Here is a 21,407-nt window from a genome sequence, read left to right as displayed (position 1 = left end):
GATATAAACCAGCCCACAGTCACTGACACCAATCTCCGCTTGTCTGATATAAACCAGTCCCACATCACTGACACCAATCTCCCGCTGTCTGATTTAAACCAGTCCCACATCACTGACAACAACCTCCCCCTGTCTGATATGATCCAGCCCCACAGTCACTGACACCAATCTCCCCCGTCTGATATATACCAGCGCGCAGTCACTGACACCAATCTCCCCTTGTCTGATATAAACCAGTCCACAGTCACTGACACCAATCTCCCCCTGTCTGATATAAACGAGTCCACAGTCACTGACACCAATCTCCCCCTGTCTGATATAAACCAGTCCACAGTCACTGACACCAATCTCCCCCTGTCTTCTATAAACCAGCCCCACAGTCACTGACACCAATTTCCCCCTGTCTGATATAAACCAGCCCCACAGTCAGTGACGCCAATCTCCCCGTGTCTGATATAAACCAGACCCACAGGCCCTTACACCAATCTCCCCCTGTCTGATATCACCCAGCCCCACAGACACTGACGCCAATCTCCCCTTGTCTGATATAAACCAGCACCACAGTCAGTGACGCCAATCTCTGCCTTTCTGATATGAACCAACTAGGTAAAAACAAGGACTCTAGATGCTGAGACTAGAGACGAGATTAAAGTGGTGCAGGAAAAACACAGGTAGCGTTGATATAAACCAACTCCACAGTCCCTGACACCAATCTCCTCCTGTCTGATATATACCAGTCCATAGTCACTGACACCAATTTCCTCCTGTCTGATAGAAACCAGTCCCACATCACTGACACCAATTACCCCCTGTCTGATTTAAACCAGTCCCATATCACTGACACCAACCTCCCCCAGTCTGATATCAACCAGACCCACAGTCCCTGACACCAATCTCCCCCTGTCTGATATATACCAGTCCACAGTCACTGTCACCAGTCTCCCCTGTCTGATAGAAACCAGACGCACAGTCACTGACACCAATCACCTCCTGTCTGACGTAAAACAGTCCCACAGTCACAGACACCAATCTCACCCTGTCTGATATAATCCAGCTCCACACTCACTGACACCACTCTCCACCTGCCTGATCTCAAACAGCTCCACAGTCACTGACACTAATCTCCCTCTGCCTGATATAATCCAGCCCCAGATTCACTAACACCATTGTCCCCCTGTCTGATATAAACCAGCCCCACAGTCACTGAAGCCAATCTCCTCCTGTCTGATATAAACCAGCCCACAGTTACTGACACCAATCTCCCCCTGTCTGATATAATCCAGCCCCACAGTCACGGACACCAATCTCCCCTTGTCTGATCTAAACCAGACCCACAGTCCCTGACACCAATCTCCCCATGTCTGATATAAAACAGTCCCACTGTCCCTGACACCGATCACCCCCTGTCTGATGTAAACCAGCCCCACAGTCGCTGACACCAATCTCCCCTTGTCTGATATAAACCAGACCCACCGTCACTGGCACCAATCTCCCCCTGTCTGATATAATCCAGCCCGACTGTCACTGACGCCAATCTCCCTTTGTCTGATATAAACCAGACCCACAGTCCCTGACACCAAGCTCCCCCTGTCTGATATCAACCAGCTCCACAGTCACTGATACCAATCTCCCTCTGTCTGCATAATCCAGCCCCACAGTCACTGACACCAAGCTCCCCCTTGTCTGATATAAACCAGCCCCACATTCACTGACATTAATCTCCCCCTGTCTGATATACACTCGTCCCACAGTCACTGACACCAATCTCCCCTTGTCTGATATAAACCAGTCCCATAGTCACTGACACCAATCTCCTCCAGTCTGATATGAACCAGCCCCACAGTCACTGACACCAATCTCCCCTTGTCTGATATAAACCAGACCCACAGTCACTGACACCAATCTCCCCTTGTCTGATATAAACCAGACCCACAGTCCCTGACACCAATCTCCCCCTGTCAAATATAAAACAGTCCCACAGACACTGACACCAATCTCCCCTTGTCTGATATGAACCAGCCCCACAGTCACTGACACCAATCTCCTCTTGTCTGATATAAACCAGACCCACTGTCCCTGACACCAATCTCCCCCTGTCTGATATAAACCAGCCCCACAGTCACTGACACCAATCTCCCCCTGTCTGATATAAACCAGTCCCATAGTCACTGACACCAATCTCCTCCAGTCTGATATGAACCAGCCCCACAGTCACTGACACCAATCTCCCCTTGTCTGATATAAACCAGACCCACAGTCCCTGACACCAATCTCCCCCTGTCAAATATAAAACAGTCCCACAGTCACTGACACCAATCTCCCCTTGTCTGATATGAACCAGCCCCACAGTCACTGACACCAATCTCCTCTTGTCTGATATAAACCAGACCCACTGTCCCTGACACCAATCTCCCCCTGTCTGATATAAACCAGCCCCACAGTCACTGACACCAATCTCCCCCTGTCTGATATAAACCAGACCCACAGTCACTGATACCAATCTCCTCTGTCTTATTTGAACCAGCCCCACAGTCGCTGACACCAATCTCCCCTTGTCTGATATAAACCTGACCCACAGTCCCTGACACCAATCACCTCTGTCTGATATCAACCAGCCCCACAGTCACTGACACCATTCTCCCCCTGTATGATATAAACCAGACCCACATTCACTGACGCCAAACTCCTCCAGTCTGATATAACCCAGCTCCACAGTCACTGACGCCAATCTCCTCCTGTCTGACATAAACCAGCCCCTTTTTCACTGACGCCAATCTCCCCCTGTCTGATATAAACCAGCCCCACTGACACTAACACCAATGTCCCGCTGTCTGACATAAACCAGCTCACAATCACTGACGCCAATCACCCCTTGTCTGATATAAACCAGACTCACAGTCACTGATACCAATCTCCCCCTGTCTGATATAAACCAGCCCACAGTCACTGACACCAATTTCCTCCAGTCTGATATAAACCAGCCGCACAGACACTGACACCAATCTCCCCCTGTCTGATATAAACCAGCCCCAAAGTCACTGACACCAATCTCCCCCGTCTAATATAAACCAGACCAACGGTCACTGACACCAATTTCCTCCTGTCTGATATAAACCAGACCCACAGTCCCTGACACCAATCTTCCCCTGTCTGATATAATCCAGCTCCAAAGTCACTGACTCCAATCTCCCTCTGTCTGATATCAACAAGCTCCACAGTCACTGACACCAATCTCCCTCTGTGTGATATAATCCAGCCCCACAGTCACTTACACCATTGTCCCCCTGTCTGATATAAACTAGACCGAGAGTCACTGACACCAATCTCCCTCTGTCTGATAGAAACCAGCCGCACAGACACTGACACCAATCTACCCCTGTCTGATGTAAATCAGTCACACAGTCACTGACACCAATTTCCACCTGTCTGATATAATCCAGCCCCATAGTCACGGACACCAATCTCCCCGTGTCTGATATAAACCAGGCCCACAGTCACTGACTGAAAATGTGTTGCTGGAAAAGCGCAGCAGGTCAGGCAGCATCCAGGGAACAGGAGAATCGACGTTTCGGGCATAAGCCCTTCTTCAGGAATCCTGATTCCTGAAGAAGGGCTTATGCCCGAAAGGTCGATTCTCCTGTTCCCTGGATGCTGCCCGACCTGCTGCGCTTTTCCACCAACACATTTTCAGCTCTGATCGCCAGCATCTGCAGTCCTCACTTTCTCCCCACAGTCAATGACACCAATCTCCCTCTGTCTGATATAAACCACGCCCCACAGTCACTGACACCAATCTCCCCCTGTCTGATATAAACCAGCTCCACAGTTACTGACGCCAATCTCCTCCTGTATGACATAAACCAGCCCCTTTTTCACTGACGCCAATCTCCCTCTGTCTGACATAAAACAGCCCCACAGTCACTGACACCAATTTCTGCATGTCTGATATAAACCAGCCCCGCAGACACTGACAATAATCTCCCGCTGTCTGACATAAAACAGCCCCACAGTCACTGAAGCCAATCTCCTTCTGTCTGATATAAACCAGCCCACAGTCACTGACACCAATCTCCGCTTGTCTGATATAAACCATACCCACAGTCCCTGACAACAATCTCCCCCTGTCTGATATCAACCAGTCCCACAGTCACTGACAACAATTTCCTCCTGTCTGATATAATGCAGTCCCACAGTCACTGACACCAATCTCCCTCTGTCTGATATAAACAAGCCCCACAGTCAGTGACACCAATCTCTTTCTGTCTGATATGAACCAACTAGGTAAAAACAAGGACTGTAGATGCTGAAACTAGAGTCTAGATTAGAGTGGTGCTGGAAAAACACAGGTAGCGTTGATATAAACCAACACCACAGTCAGTGACACCAATCTCCCCCTGTCTGATATAAAGCAGCCCCACAGTCACTATCACCAAACTCTTCCTGTCTGATATAAGCCAATCCCACAGTCACTGACACCAATCTTCCCCTGTCTGATATATGCCAGTCCATAGTCACTGACACCAATTTCCTGCTGTCTGATATAAACCAGTCCCACATCACTGACACCAATCTCCCCCTGTCTGATTTAAACCAGTCCCACATCACTGACAACAACCTCCCCCTGTCTGATATAATCCATCCCGCAGTCACTGACACCATTCTCCCCTTGTCTGATATAAACCAGTCCACAGTCACTGACACCAATCTCCCCCTGTCTGATATAAACCAGTCCACAGTCACTGACACCAATCTCCCCCTGTCTGATATAAACCAGTCCACAGTCACTGACACCAATCTCCCCCTGTCTGATATAAACCAGCCCCACAGTCACTGACACCAATTTCCCCCTGTCTGATATAAACCAGCCCCACAGTCAGTGACGCCAATCTCCCCGTGTCTGATATAAACCAGACCCACAGGCCCTTACACCAATCTCCCCCTGTCTGATATAACCCAGCCCCACAGACACTGACGCCAATCTCCCCTTGTCTGATATAAACCAGCACCAGAGTCAGTGACGCCAATCTCTGCCTTTCTGATATGAACCAACTAGGTAAAAACAAGGACTCTAGATGCTGAGACTAGAGACGAGATTAAAGTGGTGCTGGAAAAAACACAGGTAGCGTTGATATAAACCAACTCCACAGTCCCTGACACCAATCTCCCCCTGTCTGAGAGATACCAGTCCATAGTCACTGACACCAATTTCCTCCTGTCTGATAGAAACCAGTCCCACATCACTGACACCAATTTCCCCCTGTCTGATTTAAACCAGTCCCATATCACTGACACCAACCTCCCCCAGTCTGATATCAACCAGACCCACAGTCCCTGACACCAATCTCCCCCTGTCTGATATATACCAGTCCACAGTCACTGACACCAATCTCCCCTGTCTGATAGAAACCAGACGCACAGTCACTGACACCAATCACCTCCTGTCTGACGTAAAACAGTCCCACAGTCACTGACACCAATCTCCCCCTGTCTGATATAAACCAGCCCCACAGTCACTGACACCAATCTCCCCCGTCTGACTTAAACCAGCCCCACAGTCACAGACACCAATCTCACCCTGTCTGATATAATCCAGCTCCACAGTCACTGACACCAATCTCCACCTGCCTGATCTCAAACAGCTCCACAGTCACTGACACCAATCTCCCTCTGCCTGATATAATCCAGCCCCAGATTCACTAACACCATTGTCCCCCTGTCTGATATAAACCAGCCCCACAGTCAATGACACCAATCTCCCTCTGTCTGATATAAACCACGCCCCAAAGTCGCTGACACCAATCTCCCCCTGTCTGATATAAACCAGCTCCACAGTTACTGACGCCAATCTCCTCCTGTCTGACATAAACCAGCCCCTTTTTCACTGACGCCAATCTCCCTCTGTCTGACATAAAACAGCCCCACAGTCACTGACACCAATTTCTGCATGTCTGATATAAACCAGCCCCGCAGACACTGACAATAATCTCCCGCTGTCTGATATAAAACAGCCCCACAGTCACTGAAGCCAATCTCCTTCTGTCTGATATAAACCAGCCCACAGTCACTGACACCAATCTCCGCTTGTCTGATATAAACCATACCCACAGTCCCTGACAACAATCTCCCCCTGTCTGATATCAACCAGTCCCACAGTCACTGACAACAATTTCCTCCTGTCTGATATAATGCAGTCCCACAGTCACTGACACCAATCTCCCCTGTCTGATATAAACCAGCCCCACAGTCACTGACACCAATCACCTCCTGTCTGACGTAAAACAGTCCCACAGTCCCTGACACCAATCTCCCCCTGTCTGATATAAGCCCCACAGTCACTGACACCAATCGCCCCGTCTGTTATAAACCAGACCCACAGTCACTGACACCAATCTCGCCCCGTCTGATATAAACCAGCCGCACAGACACTGACACCAATCTCCCCCTGTCTGATATAAAGCAGCCCCACAGTCACTATCACCAATCTCTTCCTGTCTGATATAAACCAGACGCACAGTCCCTGACACCAATCTTCCCCTGTCTGATATATGCCAGTCCATAGTCACTGACACCAATTTCCTGCTGTCTGATATAAACCAGTCCCACATCACTGACACCAATCTCCCCCTGTCTGATTTAAACCAGTCCCACATCACTGACAACAACCTCCCCCTGTCTGATATGATCCAGCCCCACAGTCACTGACACCAATCTCCCCCGTCTGATATATACCAGCGCGCAGTCACTGACACCAATCTCCCCTTGTCTGATATAAACCAGTCCACAGTCACTGACACCAATCTCCCCCTGTCTGATATAAACGAGTCCACAGTCACTGACACCAATCTCCCCCTGTCTGATATAAACCAGTCCACAGTCACTGACACCAATCTCCCCCTGTCTTCTATAAACCAGCCCCACAGTCACTGACACCAATTTCCCCCTGTCTGATATAAACCAGCCCCACAGTCAGTGACGCCAATCTCCCCGTGTCTGATATAAACCAGACCCACAGGCCCTTACACCAATCTCCCCCTGTCTGATATCACCCAGCCCCACAGACACTGACGCCAATCTCCCCTTGTCTGATATAAACCAGCACCACAGTCAGTGACGCCAATCTCTGCCTTTCTGATATGAACCAACTAGGTAAAAACAAGGACTCTAGATGCTGAGACTAGAGACGAGATTAAAGTGGTGCAGGAAAAACACAGGTAGCGTTGATATAAACCAACTCCACAGTCCCTGACACCAATCTCCTCCTGTCTGATATATACCAGTCCATAGTCACTGACACCAATTTCCTCCTGTCTGATAGAAACCAGTCCCACATCACTGACACCAATTACCCCCTGTCTGATTTAAACCAGTCCCATATCACTGACACCAACCTCCCCCAGTCTGATATCAACCAGACCCACAGTCCCTGACACCAATCTCCCCCTGTCTGATATATACCAGTCCACAGTCACTGTCACCAGTCTCCCCTGTCTGATAGAAACCAGACGCACAGTCACTGACACCAATCACCTCCTGTCTGACGTAAAACAGTCCCACAGTCACTGACACCAATCTCCCCCTGTCTGATATAAAACAGCCCCACAGTCACTGACACCAATCTCCCCCGTCTGACTTAAACCAGCCCCACAGTCACAGACACCAATCTCACCCTGTCTGATATAATCCAGCTCCACACTCACTGACACCACTCTCCACCTGCCTGATCTCAAACAGCTCCACAGTCACTGACACTAATCTCCCTCTGCCTGATATAATCCAGCCCCAGATTCACTAACACCATTGTCCCCCTGTCTGATATAAACCAGCCCCACAGTCACTGAAGCCAATCTCCTCCTGTCTGATATAAACCAGCCCACAGTTACTGACACCAATCTCCCCCTGTCTGATATAATCCAGCCCCACAGTCACGGACACCAATCTCCCCTTGTCTGATCTAAACCAGACCCACAGTCCCTGACACCAATCTCCCCATGTCTGATATAAAACAGTCCCACTGTCCCTGACACCGATCACCCCCTGTCTGATGTAAACCAGCCCCACAGTCGCTGACACCAATCTCCCCTTGTCTGATATAAACCAGACCCACCGTCACTGGCACCAATCTCCCCCTGTCTGATATAATCCAGCCCGACTGTCACTGACGCCAATCTCCCTTTGTCTGATATAAACCAGACCCACAGTCCCTGACACCAAGCTCCCCCTGTCTGATATCAACCAGCTCCACAGTCACTGATACCAATCTCCCTCTGTCTGCATAATCCAGCCCCACAGTCACTGACACCAAGCTCCCCCTTGTCTGATATAAACCAGCCCCACATTCACTGACATTAATCTCCCCCTGTCTGATATACACTCGTCCCACAGTCACTGACACCAATCTCCCCTTGTCTGATATAAACCAGTCCCATAGTCACTGACACCAATCTCCTCCAGTCTGATATGAACCAGCCCCACAGTCACTGACACCAATCTCCCCTTGTCTGATATAAACCAGACCCACAGTCACTGACACCAATCTCCCCTTGTCTGATATAAACCAGACCCACAGTCCCTGACACCAATCTCCCCCTGTCAAATATAAAACAGTCCCACAGACACTGACACCAATCTCCCCTTGTCTGATATGAACCAGCCCCACAGTCACTGACACCAATCTCCTCTTGTCTGATATAAACCAGACCCACTGTCCCTGACACCAATCTCCCCCTGTCTGATATAAACCAGCCCCACAGTCACTGACACCAATCTCCCCCTGTCTGATATAAACCAGTCCCATAGTCACTGACACCAATCTCCTCCAGTCTGATATGAACCAGCCCCACAGTCACTGACACCAATCTCCCCTTGTCTGATATAAACCAGACCCACAGTCCCTGACACCAATCTCCCCCTGTCAAATATAAAACAGTCCCACAGTCACTGACACCAATCTCCCCTTGTCTGATATGAACCAGCCCCACAGTCACTGACACCAATCTCCTCTTGTCTGATATAAACCAGACCCACTGTCCCTGACACCAATCTCCCCCTGTCTGATATAAACCAGCCCCACAGTCACTGACACCAATCTCCCCCTGTCTGATATAAACCAGACCCACAGTCACTGATACCAATCTCCTCTGTCTTATTTGAACCAGCCCCTCAGTCGCTGACACCAATCTCCCCTTGTCTGATATAAACCTGACCCACAGTCCCTGACACCAATCACCTCTGTCTGATATCAACCAGCCCCACAGTCACTGACACCATTCTCCCCCTGTATGATATAAACCAGACCCACATTCACTGACGCCAAACTCCTCCAGTCTGATATAACCCAGCTCCACAGTCACTGACGCCAATCTCCTCCTGTCTGACATAAACCAGCCCCTTTTTCACTGACGCCAATCTCCCCCTGTCTGATATAAACCAGCCCCACTGACACTAACACCAATGTCCCGCTGTCTGACATAAACCAGCTCACAATCACTGACGCCAATCACCCCTTGTCTGATATAAACCAGACTCACAGTCACTGATACCAATCTCCCCCTGTCTGATATAAACCAGCCCACAGTCACTGACACCAATTTCCTCCAGTCTGATATAAACCAGCCGCACAGACACTGACACCAATCTCCCCCTGTCTGATATAAACCAGCCCCAAAGTCACTGACACCAATCTCCCCCGTCTAATATAAACCAGACCAACGGTCACTGACACCAATTTCCTCCTGTCTGATATAAACCAGACCCACAGTCCCTGACACCAATCTTCCCCTGTCTGATATAATCCAGCTCCAAAGTCACTGACTCCAATCTCCCTCTGTCTGATATCAACAAGCTCCACAGTCACTGACACCAATCTCCCTCTGTGTGATATAATCCAGCCCCACAGTCACTTACACCATTGTCCCCCTGTCTGATATAAACTAGACCGAGAGTCACTGACACCAATCTCCCTCTGTCTGATAGAAACCAGCCGCACAGACACTGACACCAATCTACCCCTGTCTGATGTAAATCAGTCACACAGTCACTGACACCAATTTCCACCTGTCTGATATAATCCAGCCCCATAGTCACGGACACCAATCTCCCCGTGTCTGATATAAACCAGGCCCACAGTCACTGACTGAAAATGTGTTGCTGGAAAAGCGCAGCAGGTCAGGCAGCATCCAGGGAACAGGAGAATCGACGTTTCGGGCATAAGCCCTTCTTCAGGAATCCTGATTCCTGAAGAAGGGCTTATGCCCGAAAGGTCGATTCTCCTGTTCCCTGGATGCTGCCCGACCTGCTGCGCTTTTCCACCAACACATTTTCAGCTCTGATCGCCAGCATCTGCAGTCCTCACTTTCTCCCCACAGTCAATGACACCAATCTCCCTCTGTCTGATATAAACCACGCCCCACAGTCACTGACACCAATCTCCCCCTGTCTGATATAAACCAGCTCCACAGTTACTGACGCCAATCTCCTCCTGTATGACATAAACCAGCCCCTTTTTCACTGACGCCAATCTCCCTCTGTCTGACATAAAACAGCCCCACAGTCACTGACACCAATTTCTGCATGTCTGATATAAACCAGCCCCGCAGACACTGACAATAATCTCCCGCTGTCTGACATAAAACAGCCCCACAGTCACTGAAGCCAATCTCCTTCTGTCTGATATAAACCAGCCCACAGTCACTGACACCAATCTCCGCTTGTCTGATATAAACCATACCCACAGTCCCTGACAACAATCTCCCCCTGTCTGATATCAACCAGTCCCACAGTCACTGACAACAATTTCCTCCTGTCTGATATAATGCAGTCCCACAGTCACTGACACCAATCTCCCTCTGTCTGATATAAACCAGCCCCACAGTCAGTGACACCAATCTCTTTCTGTCTGATATGAACCAACTAGGTAAAAACAAGGACTGTAGATGCTGAAACTAGAGTCTAGATTAGAGTGGTGCTGGAAAAACACAGGTAGCGTTGATATAAACCAACACCACAGTCAGTGACACCAATCTCCCCCTGTCTGATATAAAGCAGCCCCACAGTCACTATCACCAATCTCTTCCTGTCTGATATAAGCCCATCCCACAGTCACTGACACCAATCTTCCCCTGTCTGATATATGCCAGTCCATAGTCACTGACACCAATTTCCTGCTGTCTGATATAAACCAGTCCCACATCACTGACACCAATCTCCCCCTGTCTGATTTAAACCAGTCCCACATCACTGACAACAACCTCCCCCTGTCTGATATAATCCATCCCGCAGTCACTGACACCATTCTCCCCTTGTCTGATATAAACCAGTCCACAGTCACTGACACCAATCTCCCCCTGTCTGATATAAACCAGTCCACAGTCACTGACACCAATCTCCCCCTGTCTGATATAAACCAGTCCACAGGCCCTTACACCAATCTCCCCCTGTCTGATATAAACCAGCCCCACAGTCACTGACACCAATTTCCCCCTGTCTGATATAAACCAGCCCCACAGTCAGTGACGGCAATCTCCCCGTGTCTGATATAAACCAGACCCACAGGCCCTTACACCAATCTCCCCCTGTCTGATATAACCCAGCCCCACAGACACTGACGCCAATCTCCCCTTGTCTGATATAAACCAGCACCAGAGTCAGTGACGCCAATCTCTGCCTTTCTGATATGAACCAACTAGGTAAAAACAAGGACTCTAGATGCTGAGACTAGAGACGAGATTAAAGTGGTGCTGGAAAAAACACAGGTAGCGTTGATATAAACCAACTCCACAGTCCCTGACACCAATCTCCCCCTGTCTGAGAGATACCAGTCCATAGTCACTGACACCAATTTCCTCCTGTCTGATAGAAACCAGTCCCACATCACTGACACCAATTTCCCCCTGTCTGATTTAAACCAGTCCCATATCACTGACACCAACCTCCCCCAGTCTGATATCAACCAGACCCACAGTCCCTGACACCAATCTCCCCCTGTCTGATATATACCAGTCCACAGTCACTGACACCAATCTCCCCTGTCTGATAGAAACCAGACGCACAGTCACTGACACCAATCACCTCCTGTCTGACGTAAAACAGTCCCACAGTCACTGACACCAATCTCCCCCTGTCTGATATAAACCAGCCCCACAGTCACTGACACCAATCTCCCCCGTCTGACTTAAACCAGCCCCACAGTCACAGACACCAATCTCACCCTGTCTGATATAATCCAGCTCCACAGTCACTGACACCAATCTCCACCTGCCTGATCTCAAACAGCTCCACAGTCACTGACACCAATCTCCCTCTGCCTGATATAATCCAGCCCCAGATTCACTAACACCATTGTCCCCCTGTCTGATATAAACCAGCCCCACAGTCAATGACACCAATCTCCCTCTGTCTGATATAAACCACGCCCCAAAGTCGCTGACACCAATCTCCCCCTGTCTGATATAAACCAGCTCCACAGTTACTGACGCCAATCTCCTCCTGTCTGACATAAACCAGCCCCTTTTTCACTGACGCCAATCTCCCTCTGTCTGACATAAAACAGCCCCACAGTCACTGACACCAATTTCTGCATGTCTGATATAAACCAGCCCCGCAGACACTGACAATAATCTCCCGCTGTCTGATATAAAACAGCCCCACAGTCACTGAAGCCAATCTCCCCCTTGTCTGATATAAACCAGCCCCACATTCACTGACATTAATCTCCCCCTGTCTGATATACACTCGTCCCACAGTCACTGACACCAATCTCCCCTTGTCTGATATAAACCAGTCCCATAGTCACTGACACCAATCTCCTCCAGTCTGATATGAACCAGCCCCACAGTCACTGACACCAATCTCCCCTTGTCTGATATAAACCAGACCCACAGTCACTGACACCAATCTCCCCTTGTCTGATATAAACCAGACCCACAGTCCCTGACACCAATCTCCCCCTGTCAAATATAAAACAGTCCCACAGTCACTGACACCAATCTCCCCTTGTCTGATATGAACCAGCCCCACAGTCACTGACACCAATCTCCTCTTGTCTGATATAAACCAGACCCACTGTCCCTGACACCAATCTCCCCCTGTCTGATATAAACCAGCCCCACAGTCACTGACACCAATCTCCCCCTGTCTGATATAAACCAGACCCACAGTCACTGATACCAATCTCCTCTGTCTTATTTGAACCAGCCCCACAGTCGCTGACACCAATCTCCCCTTGTCTGATATAAACCTGACCCACAGTCCCTGACACCAATCACCTCTGTCTGATATCAACCAGCCCCACAGTCACTGACACCATTCTCCCCCTGTATGATATAAACCAGACCCACATTCACTGACGCCAAACTCCTCCAGTCTGATATAACCCAGCTCCACAGTCACTGACGCCAATCTCCTCCTGTCTGACATAAACCAGCCCCTTTTTCACTGACGCCAATCTCCCCCTGTCTGATATAAACCAGCCCCACTGACACTAACACCAATGTCCCGCTGTCTGACATAAACCAGCTCACAATCACTGACGCCAATCACCCCTTGTCTGATATAAACCAGACTCACAGTCACTGATACCAATCTCCCCCTGTCTGATATAAACCAGCCCACAGTCACTGACACCAATTTCCTCCAGTCTGATATAAACCAGCCGCACAGACACTGACACCAATCTCCCCCTGTCTGATATAAACCAGCCCCAAAGTCACTGACACCAATCTCCCCCGTCTAATATAAACCAGACCAACGGTCACTGACACCAATTTCCTCCTGTCTGATATAAACCAGACCCACAGTCCCTGACACCAATCTTCCCCTGTCTGATATAATCCAGCTCCAAAGTCACTGACTCCAATCTCCCTCTGTCTGATATCAACAAGCTCCACAGTCACTGACACCAATCTCCCTCTGTGTGATATAATCCAGCCCCACAGTCACTTACACCATTGTCCCCCGTCTGATATAAACTAGCCCGAGAGTCACTGACACCAATCTCCCTCTGTCTGATAGAAACCAGCCGCACAGACACTGACACCAATCTACCCCTGTCTGATGTAAATCAGTCACACAGTCACTGACACCAATTTCCACCTGTCTGATATAATCCAGCCCCATAGTCACGGACACCAATCTCCCCGTGTCTGATATAAACCAGGCCCACAGTCACTGACTGAAAATGTGTTGCTGGAAAAGCGCAGCAGGTCAGGCAGCATCCAGGGAACAGGAGAATCGACGTTTCGGGCATAAGCCCTTCTTCAGGAATCCTGATTCCTGAAGAAGGGCTTATGCCCGAAAGGTCGATTCTCCTGTTCCCTGGATGCTGCCCGACCTGCTGCGCTTTTCCACCAACACATTTTCAGCTCTGATCGCCAGCATCTGCAGTCTTCACTTTCTCCCCACAGTCAATGACACCAATCTCCCTCTGTCTGATATAAACCACGCCCCACAGTCACTGACACCAATCTCCCCCTGTCTGATATAAACCAGCTCCACAGTTACTGACGCCAATCTCCTCCTGTATGACATAAACCAGCCCCTTTTTCACTGACGCCAATCTCCCTCTGTCTGACATAAAACAGCCCCACAGTCACTGACACCAATTTCTGCATGTCTGATATAAACCAGCCCCGCAGACACTGACAATAATCTCCCGCTGTCTGACATAAAACAGCCCCACAGTCACTGAAGCCAATCTCCTTCTGTCTGATATAAACCAGCCCACAGTCACTGACACCAATCTCCGCTTGTCTGATATAAACCATACCCACAGTCCCTGACAACAATCTCCCCCTGTCTGATATCAACCAGTCCCACAGTCACTGACAACAATTTCCTCCTGTCTGATATAATGCAGTCCCACAGTCACTGACACCAATCTCCCTCTGTCTGATATAAACCAGCCCCACAGTCAGTGACACCAATCTCTTTCTGTCTGATATGAACCAACTAGGTAAAAACAAGGACTGTAGATGCTGAAACTAGAGTCTAGATTAGAGTGGTGCTGGAAAAACACAGGTAGCGTTGATATAAACCAACACCACAGTCAGTGACACCAATCTCCCCCTGTCTGATATAAACCAGCCCACAGTCACTGACACCAATTTCCTCCTGTCTGATATAAGCCAATCCCACAGTCACTGACGACAATCTCTCCCTGTCTGATATCAACCAGCTCCACAGTCACTGACACCAATCTCCCTCAGTCTGATATAATCCAGCCCTAGAGTCACTAACACAATTGTCCCCCTGTCTGATATAAACCAGCCCCACAGTCACTGAAGCCAATCTCCTCCTGTCTGATATAAACCAGCCCACATTTACTGACACCAATCTCCCCCTGTCTGATATAAACCAGACCCACAGTCACTGACACCAATCTCCCTCTGTCTGGTATAAACCAGCCCCACTGTCACTGACATCAATCTCACCCTGTCTGATATAAACCAGTCCCACAGTCACTGACATCAGTCTGCTTCTGTCTGATATTAACCAGCCCTACAGTCACTGACACCAATCTCCCCTTGTCTGATATAAACCAGACCCACAGTCCCTGACAGCAATCTCCCCCTGTCTGATATCAACCAGCTCCACAGTCACTGACACCAATCTCCCTCTGTCTGATATAATCCAGCCCCACAGTCACTGACACCAATCTCCCCCTGTCAGATATAAACCAGCCCCACAGTCACTGACGTCAATCTCCCCGTCTGATATAAAACAGCCGCACAGTCACTGACACCATTCTCCCCTTGTCTGATATAAACCAGCCCCTCAGTCACTGACACCAAACTCCCCCTGTCTGATATAAACCAGCCCCACAGTCACTGACGCCAATCTCCCCCTGTCCGATATAAACCAGCTCCACAGTCACTGACGCCAATCTCCTCCTGTCTGACATAAACCAGCCCCTTTTTCACTGACGCCAATCTCCCTCTGTCTGACATAAACCAGCCCCATCGTCACTGACGCCAATCTCCCCCTGTCTAATGTAAACCAGTTCCACAGTCATTGACGCGAATCTCCCGCTGTCTGATATAAACCAGCTCACTTTTTAAAATTTTTAATGTTCACTTTTAGAGTTAAAGAATAAAATTGATATTTTTAAAAAGAATTATGGAATTTGGGAGTCCTCTATCCCTTTAACAGATTACGAGTCAAGGTGAGTTTTTCTGCTTTTGGTTTAAATTGCAGAAGGGCTGAAGGACCTTTTACTGTGCTGTAGATCTCTGTAACTCTACACTGTCCAGGTTGTGTGTGCTGCGAATGGTGCAAAGCTTTTCCGAGGCTGTGCATCTGGTTGTAACGCACCTGCTTCCACGTTCAAACACCGACAGCATTTAGTTCCTGATTAATTGTGTTGTATCAGATTTTGACTGTTTTTGGTTTGGTTTGAGTTGCGTTTTTCTGGCTCTCTCCTGATCCCCTGGAAAAGAAGTTTATAAAAGTGATCACTGTCAGGACAGGAGAGAAGTTAAAATCATTCCAGTGCTGGTGAATTATTTGTCCTTGTCCTGTTCACCCCCCGAGCTGTGAATGCCTGTCCCTTCCCCCCACCCCAGGCTCTCCCTCCTCCCTGGGTAAGTCCCACAGGCCCCTCCCATTCTCCACTGTCCCCGTCACTGGCACCGCAGGCCCCGCCCACTCGCTGTGCGTCACCAGGAAAAAGGCGCATGCGCCTCGTCTCATGCGTCTCGCAGCGCCAGAGACCCGGGTTCAATTCCCGACTCAGGCGACTGACTGTGTGGAGTTTGCACGTTCTCCTCGTGTCTGCGTGGGTTTCCTCCGGGTGCTCCGGTTTCCTCCCACAGTCCAAAGATGTGCAGGTTAGGTGAATTGGCCATACTAAATTGCCCGTAGTGTTAGGTAAGGGGTAATTGTAGGGGTATGGGTGGGTTTCGCTTCGGCGGGTCGGTGTGGACTTGTTGGGCCGAAGGGCCTGTTTCCACACTGTAAGTAATCTAATCTAATCTAAAATGGCTGCCACGGCCAAGCTCCCGGGAATTATACTCAGGGCTGAAACCGCGGGACCCGCTAATTCTTATTCGGTTCGCGGGACCTTTACTGGATATTACCAAGACGGATCGCACCACCTCTCCCACCGCTGGCTCTATTATTCCTACGGGACCACCCCCTCCCCGCCATTATCTGGAGACTGAAATAGGGGCCTTCAGTCAATTTGCGCATGCTCGAACAGGCTCAATCCAGCGCCTGCGCACTGGTGTCCTTTGGTGGGGGGGTGGGGGGGTGCGTAGACATCGCGCGCCCTCTTCAGGAATGTCCTAGAACTTCATCCTGCAGCCAGGTCTCAGGGATGACCATTCAGTCAGACTGTGGTCTTCTCACTCACTTTCCTTCTCTTTAATTAGCTTCACAGAATATGTGAAGGGGACAGTCTGTGGTCAGGAAACAGAACCAGGTATCATATTATAATTGGAAAGATTGATTTTTATTTTATGATTTGAATATTGTTCAACTCTGAACTTGGAAGGAGAAAACACCAAGTGAGGAGAAACTGTGCACCTGTCCTGTGTGTGGATGAAATCATCTTAACTGTCAAGACATAATCACAGTCATGCTGGGGAGAAAGGATGGAAATATGAGGATGGTGAAGGAGGATTCAAATCCCCACCTCAACTGGAAATTCAGCAATGCACTCACACTGAGGAAAGGCCATTCATCTGCTCCAAGTGTGGGAAGGGATTCACTCAGTCTTCCCAAATGAAGGCAGACCATAGAGTTCACCCAGATAAAAGAACTTTTAAAATGACAAGACTGTGGAAAATGCCATAGAAATTCTGGGCACCAGATGTGCCATTGACGTATTCGAACAGAGGAGAGACCATTCAGGAGTTCTCACTACGGCATTAAGTTCAGGCAATCATTTCAACTCCCTACACACCAGCGAGATCACACTGGGTAGAGGCTGAGAACCTGCTCTGACTGCGGCGTTCAGTCATCCAGCTGCAGATATATCGGCAAACCCAGACTGTTCCCCTGAGCCGAATGAGAAGGCATTCTGTACCATATCCTATGTGCAAAAACACCGGTGAGTTCACACAAACGTGAGACTATTTCGTTACGCTGTGTTTCGGGAAGGATTTACTCACTCTTCTGCCCTACTGGGAGGCCAGTGAGTTCACACTGAGACTAGGCCTTTTAAATGTCCAGACTGTGGGAATTGCTTTAAAGGTTCCAGGGAACTGATGTCCCACCAACATGTTCACAATGATGAGAAACCTTTCTGGGGCTCTCACTGCAGGACCAGGTTCAGTCAATCATCTGACATCAAACATCAGTGAGTTCACACCAGGGAGAGACCATTCACCTGCTCCGTGTGTAAGAAGGGTTTGCTCACTCATTCAACCTGCTGAGACACCGACGTGTTCATAAGGAACTACAGCAATGACATTGTGCTGTTAACCACACCCAGGCCCAAGCCATGTTCACTGAGTCTGTTTATGCTCAGGTTAATTAACCAGGTTTAATATTTTGGATAAAGGTCAAATAAATTAGTTTTGCATTAGATATAATGAGCCATTTCAGCATATCTGACGCAAGTTAGTTCCTTTTTGAAGGGATCACCCACACTGTGGCATTTCACCATTGGCTCTTCTGAAGGTTGAAGGTTCATGGATTAAGAACTCCAGAAATGGACTGGAGGACAGTCAAGTTTCAGTATTTTAAGGAATAGCTGGTGAGAAATAAGAGAAAACCTGACTGAAGTCTGGGCGTTCCTTGTCAGTGTACGTCTGGGGTGAATGATACCTGACTCCCTGATCTGTCTGACATTCAACCAGTTTGGTACAAGGTGGGTTCAGTTTCTTCGAGAATATGACAAATATTCCTCACAACTGAAGGCAATAAATGTAGCCATTAGAGAAGAGGGAAGATCTTTTAAAAAAAAGGTAGTGAATTATTGTTATAGAACTGAACAAAACCGAAATGTTGCTAAAAGAAAAACAAAATTGAACATTTCCGCCCTGCACTCGTCAGGATTAGAAGACAAGTAAGCAAACTGAAACAGGGAAAACCAATTGATGAGTGATAAGGATTGACATGGAGGTGGAATAAAAACTATCAGGATTTGGGTAATCCAAGATGGAGGATGGGAAAAGGTTTGGCTGTAAGAATTGCTCGCTTTTGGAGTATTTTCGGTGTTGGAAGTGAGTTCCTCGAATTCCACAAGCAGTAATTACTGTTTTTAAGCTGTTGCACTGTTTTGGAAGTTTGGGAGAAAAGATCAAAATAATGACAATTTAAAAAGGAGGAAGTGAACAAAGGTAGTGACCACATGGTCAGGGAGAGAGAGAGAGAGAGAGAGAAAGAAAGAAACTTACACTGCTAACTGACACAGCAGTGAATCTGCACAGTTACTGTCTTTGTTGTTTGAGTTCAAGTGTTTCCAGATATTGGAGTACGTTGAAGACAAATTGACAAACAATGAAATTCACAGCTGACATTCGAGGAACCTATGCTGGAGAGCACACAGCACAGGAGCAGATAAATGCATGGTTTTTAAGTGTAATATTGCTGTCATTTTTAATAGTGAGTGTTTTTTTGAGATCTGTCCTTTGATTAAAATTTTAAAATATGAAACATAGATACTAAATTAGACTGGATTACTTTTTTTAGTGCATAAGACTATGCTATTTTCTGCAGGTTGTTAAGGTGCAAAGATGGCCTTGAGTGGAGTGATGTGCTCTTCCTGTCAGCTGTTGGAGATTAGGGAGAGTTTCCTTAATACTGATGATTATGTCAGCAGTAAGTGTGTTTGGTTCTGAATCCTATCAGATCGCATCGATCAGTTGGAGCGGCAGTTTGAGGCAATGAGGAATTTACAGGAACTAGGGGCATCTGATGGATGGTAGTTTTAAGGAAAGGAGAAAAAGCAGGAAAATTTGGACAGGGAGGCAGTTAGTGCAAGAGTCTCCTGTGGCTAACCCCATCTCAAACAAATATGTTGTTTTGGAAAATATAGGGGGTGATTGCCTTTCAGGAGAACACAGCATGAACAGCCAAGTTTCTGGGGCTTTTACAGGCTGTAATGTAACGAGGGGTATGTCAGGTACCAAGCGATCGATTGTGAGAGGGGACTCTCGAGTCAGAGGCACAGACAGATGTTTCTACGACCGACAGCGAGAAATCAGAATGGTGTGTTGCCTCCCTGTTTCCAGGATCAAGGCAGAATATTCTCAAAGGGCAGTGGGACCATCAGCAGGTCACTGTGCACACTGGAACCAATGACACAGGAAGGAAGAAGGATGAGATGCTGAAGAGAGAAGATAGAAAGTTAGGCAGGAACTTTGAAAGGAGGTCCTCGAGGGAAGTAATATCTGGATTACTCCTGATGCTGTGAGCTAGTGAGGCTAGGAATAGGAGGATCGAACAGATGAACGTCTAGGAAAAAGTGAAGACTGCAGATGTTGGAGATCAGAGTCGAGAACGTGGTGCTGGAAAAGCACAACAGGTCAGGCAGCATTTGAGCAGAAGGAGAATCGACATTTTAGGAAAAAGGAATGAGGCTGTGAGCCAAGGGGTGGAGAGATAAATGGGAATGGCGTGGGCATGGGGAAAGGTAGATGAGAGTGCATTAGATGGATGGAGTTGGGGGTAAAGGTGAAAGATCGGAGGGGAGGGTGGAGTGGATAGGTTGGAAGGAAGATTGACAGATAGGACAGGTCATGAGGGTGGTGCCGATTTTGAAGGTTGGGGCTGGGATTGGGGGGGATGGTGAGGGGGTGGTAAAATGAGGAAACTGGTGAAATCCACATTGATAGTGTGTGGTTGCAATGTCCCAAGGCAGAATGTGAGGCATTATTTCTCCAGGTGTCGATTGGTTTTGGGTTTAGTGATAGAGGAGGCCCAGGAACTGCATGTCCTCGGCGGAATGGGTGGGGGAGTTGACAGGTTTTCAGCCACAGTGGTGGGGTTGGTTGGTGCGCCTGTCCCAGAGATGTTCTCTGAAGCGCTCAGCAAGTAGGTGACCTGTATCCCCGATATAGAGGAGACTGCATCGGGAGCAATGGATACAGTAAATGACATGTGTGGAAGTGCAGCGAAAGCTCTGATGGATGTGGAAGGCTGCTTTGGGGCATTTGGGAAGTGAGAGTTGCGTTTGGGGGCACAGGTTTTGCAATTCCTGTGGTGAGAGAGGGAAGTGCCAGGAGGGGAGGGTGGATTGGTGGGACGTGGGGTGTGGACCTGACAAGGGAGTGGCGGAGGGAATGGTGTTTACGGAAAGCAGATAAGGGTGTGGAGGGAAATACACCTCTGGTGCTGGGGTCCATTTGTAGGTGGCGGAAATGGCGGAGGATGATGAAATTTATCTGAAGGTTGGTGGGGTGGAAGGTGAAGATCAGGGGGGTTCTGTCCTTGTTTAGCTGTGGGAGCCGGTGGGTTTGTAGAAGATG

Source organism: Chiloscyllium plagiosum, unplaced genomic scaffold (assembly GCF_037043375.1).
Source record: "Chiloscyllium plagiosum isolate Xiang-an unplaced genomic scaffold, Cpla_swu_hap1 HiC_scaffold_42, whole genome shotgun sequence".
Classification (NCBI taxonomy): domain Eukaryota; kingdom Metazoa; phylum Chordata; class Chondrichthyes; order Orectolobiformes; family Hemiscylliidae; genus Chiloscyllium; species Chiloscyllium plagiosum.
Note: the sequence above shows the minus strand (reverse complement) of the source record.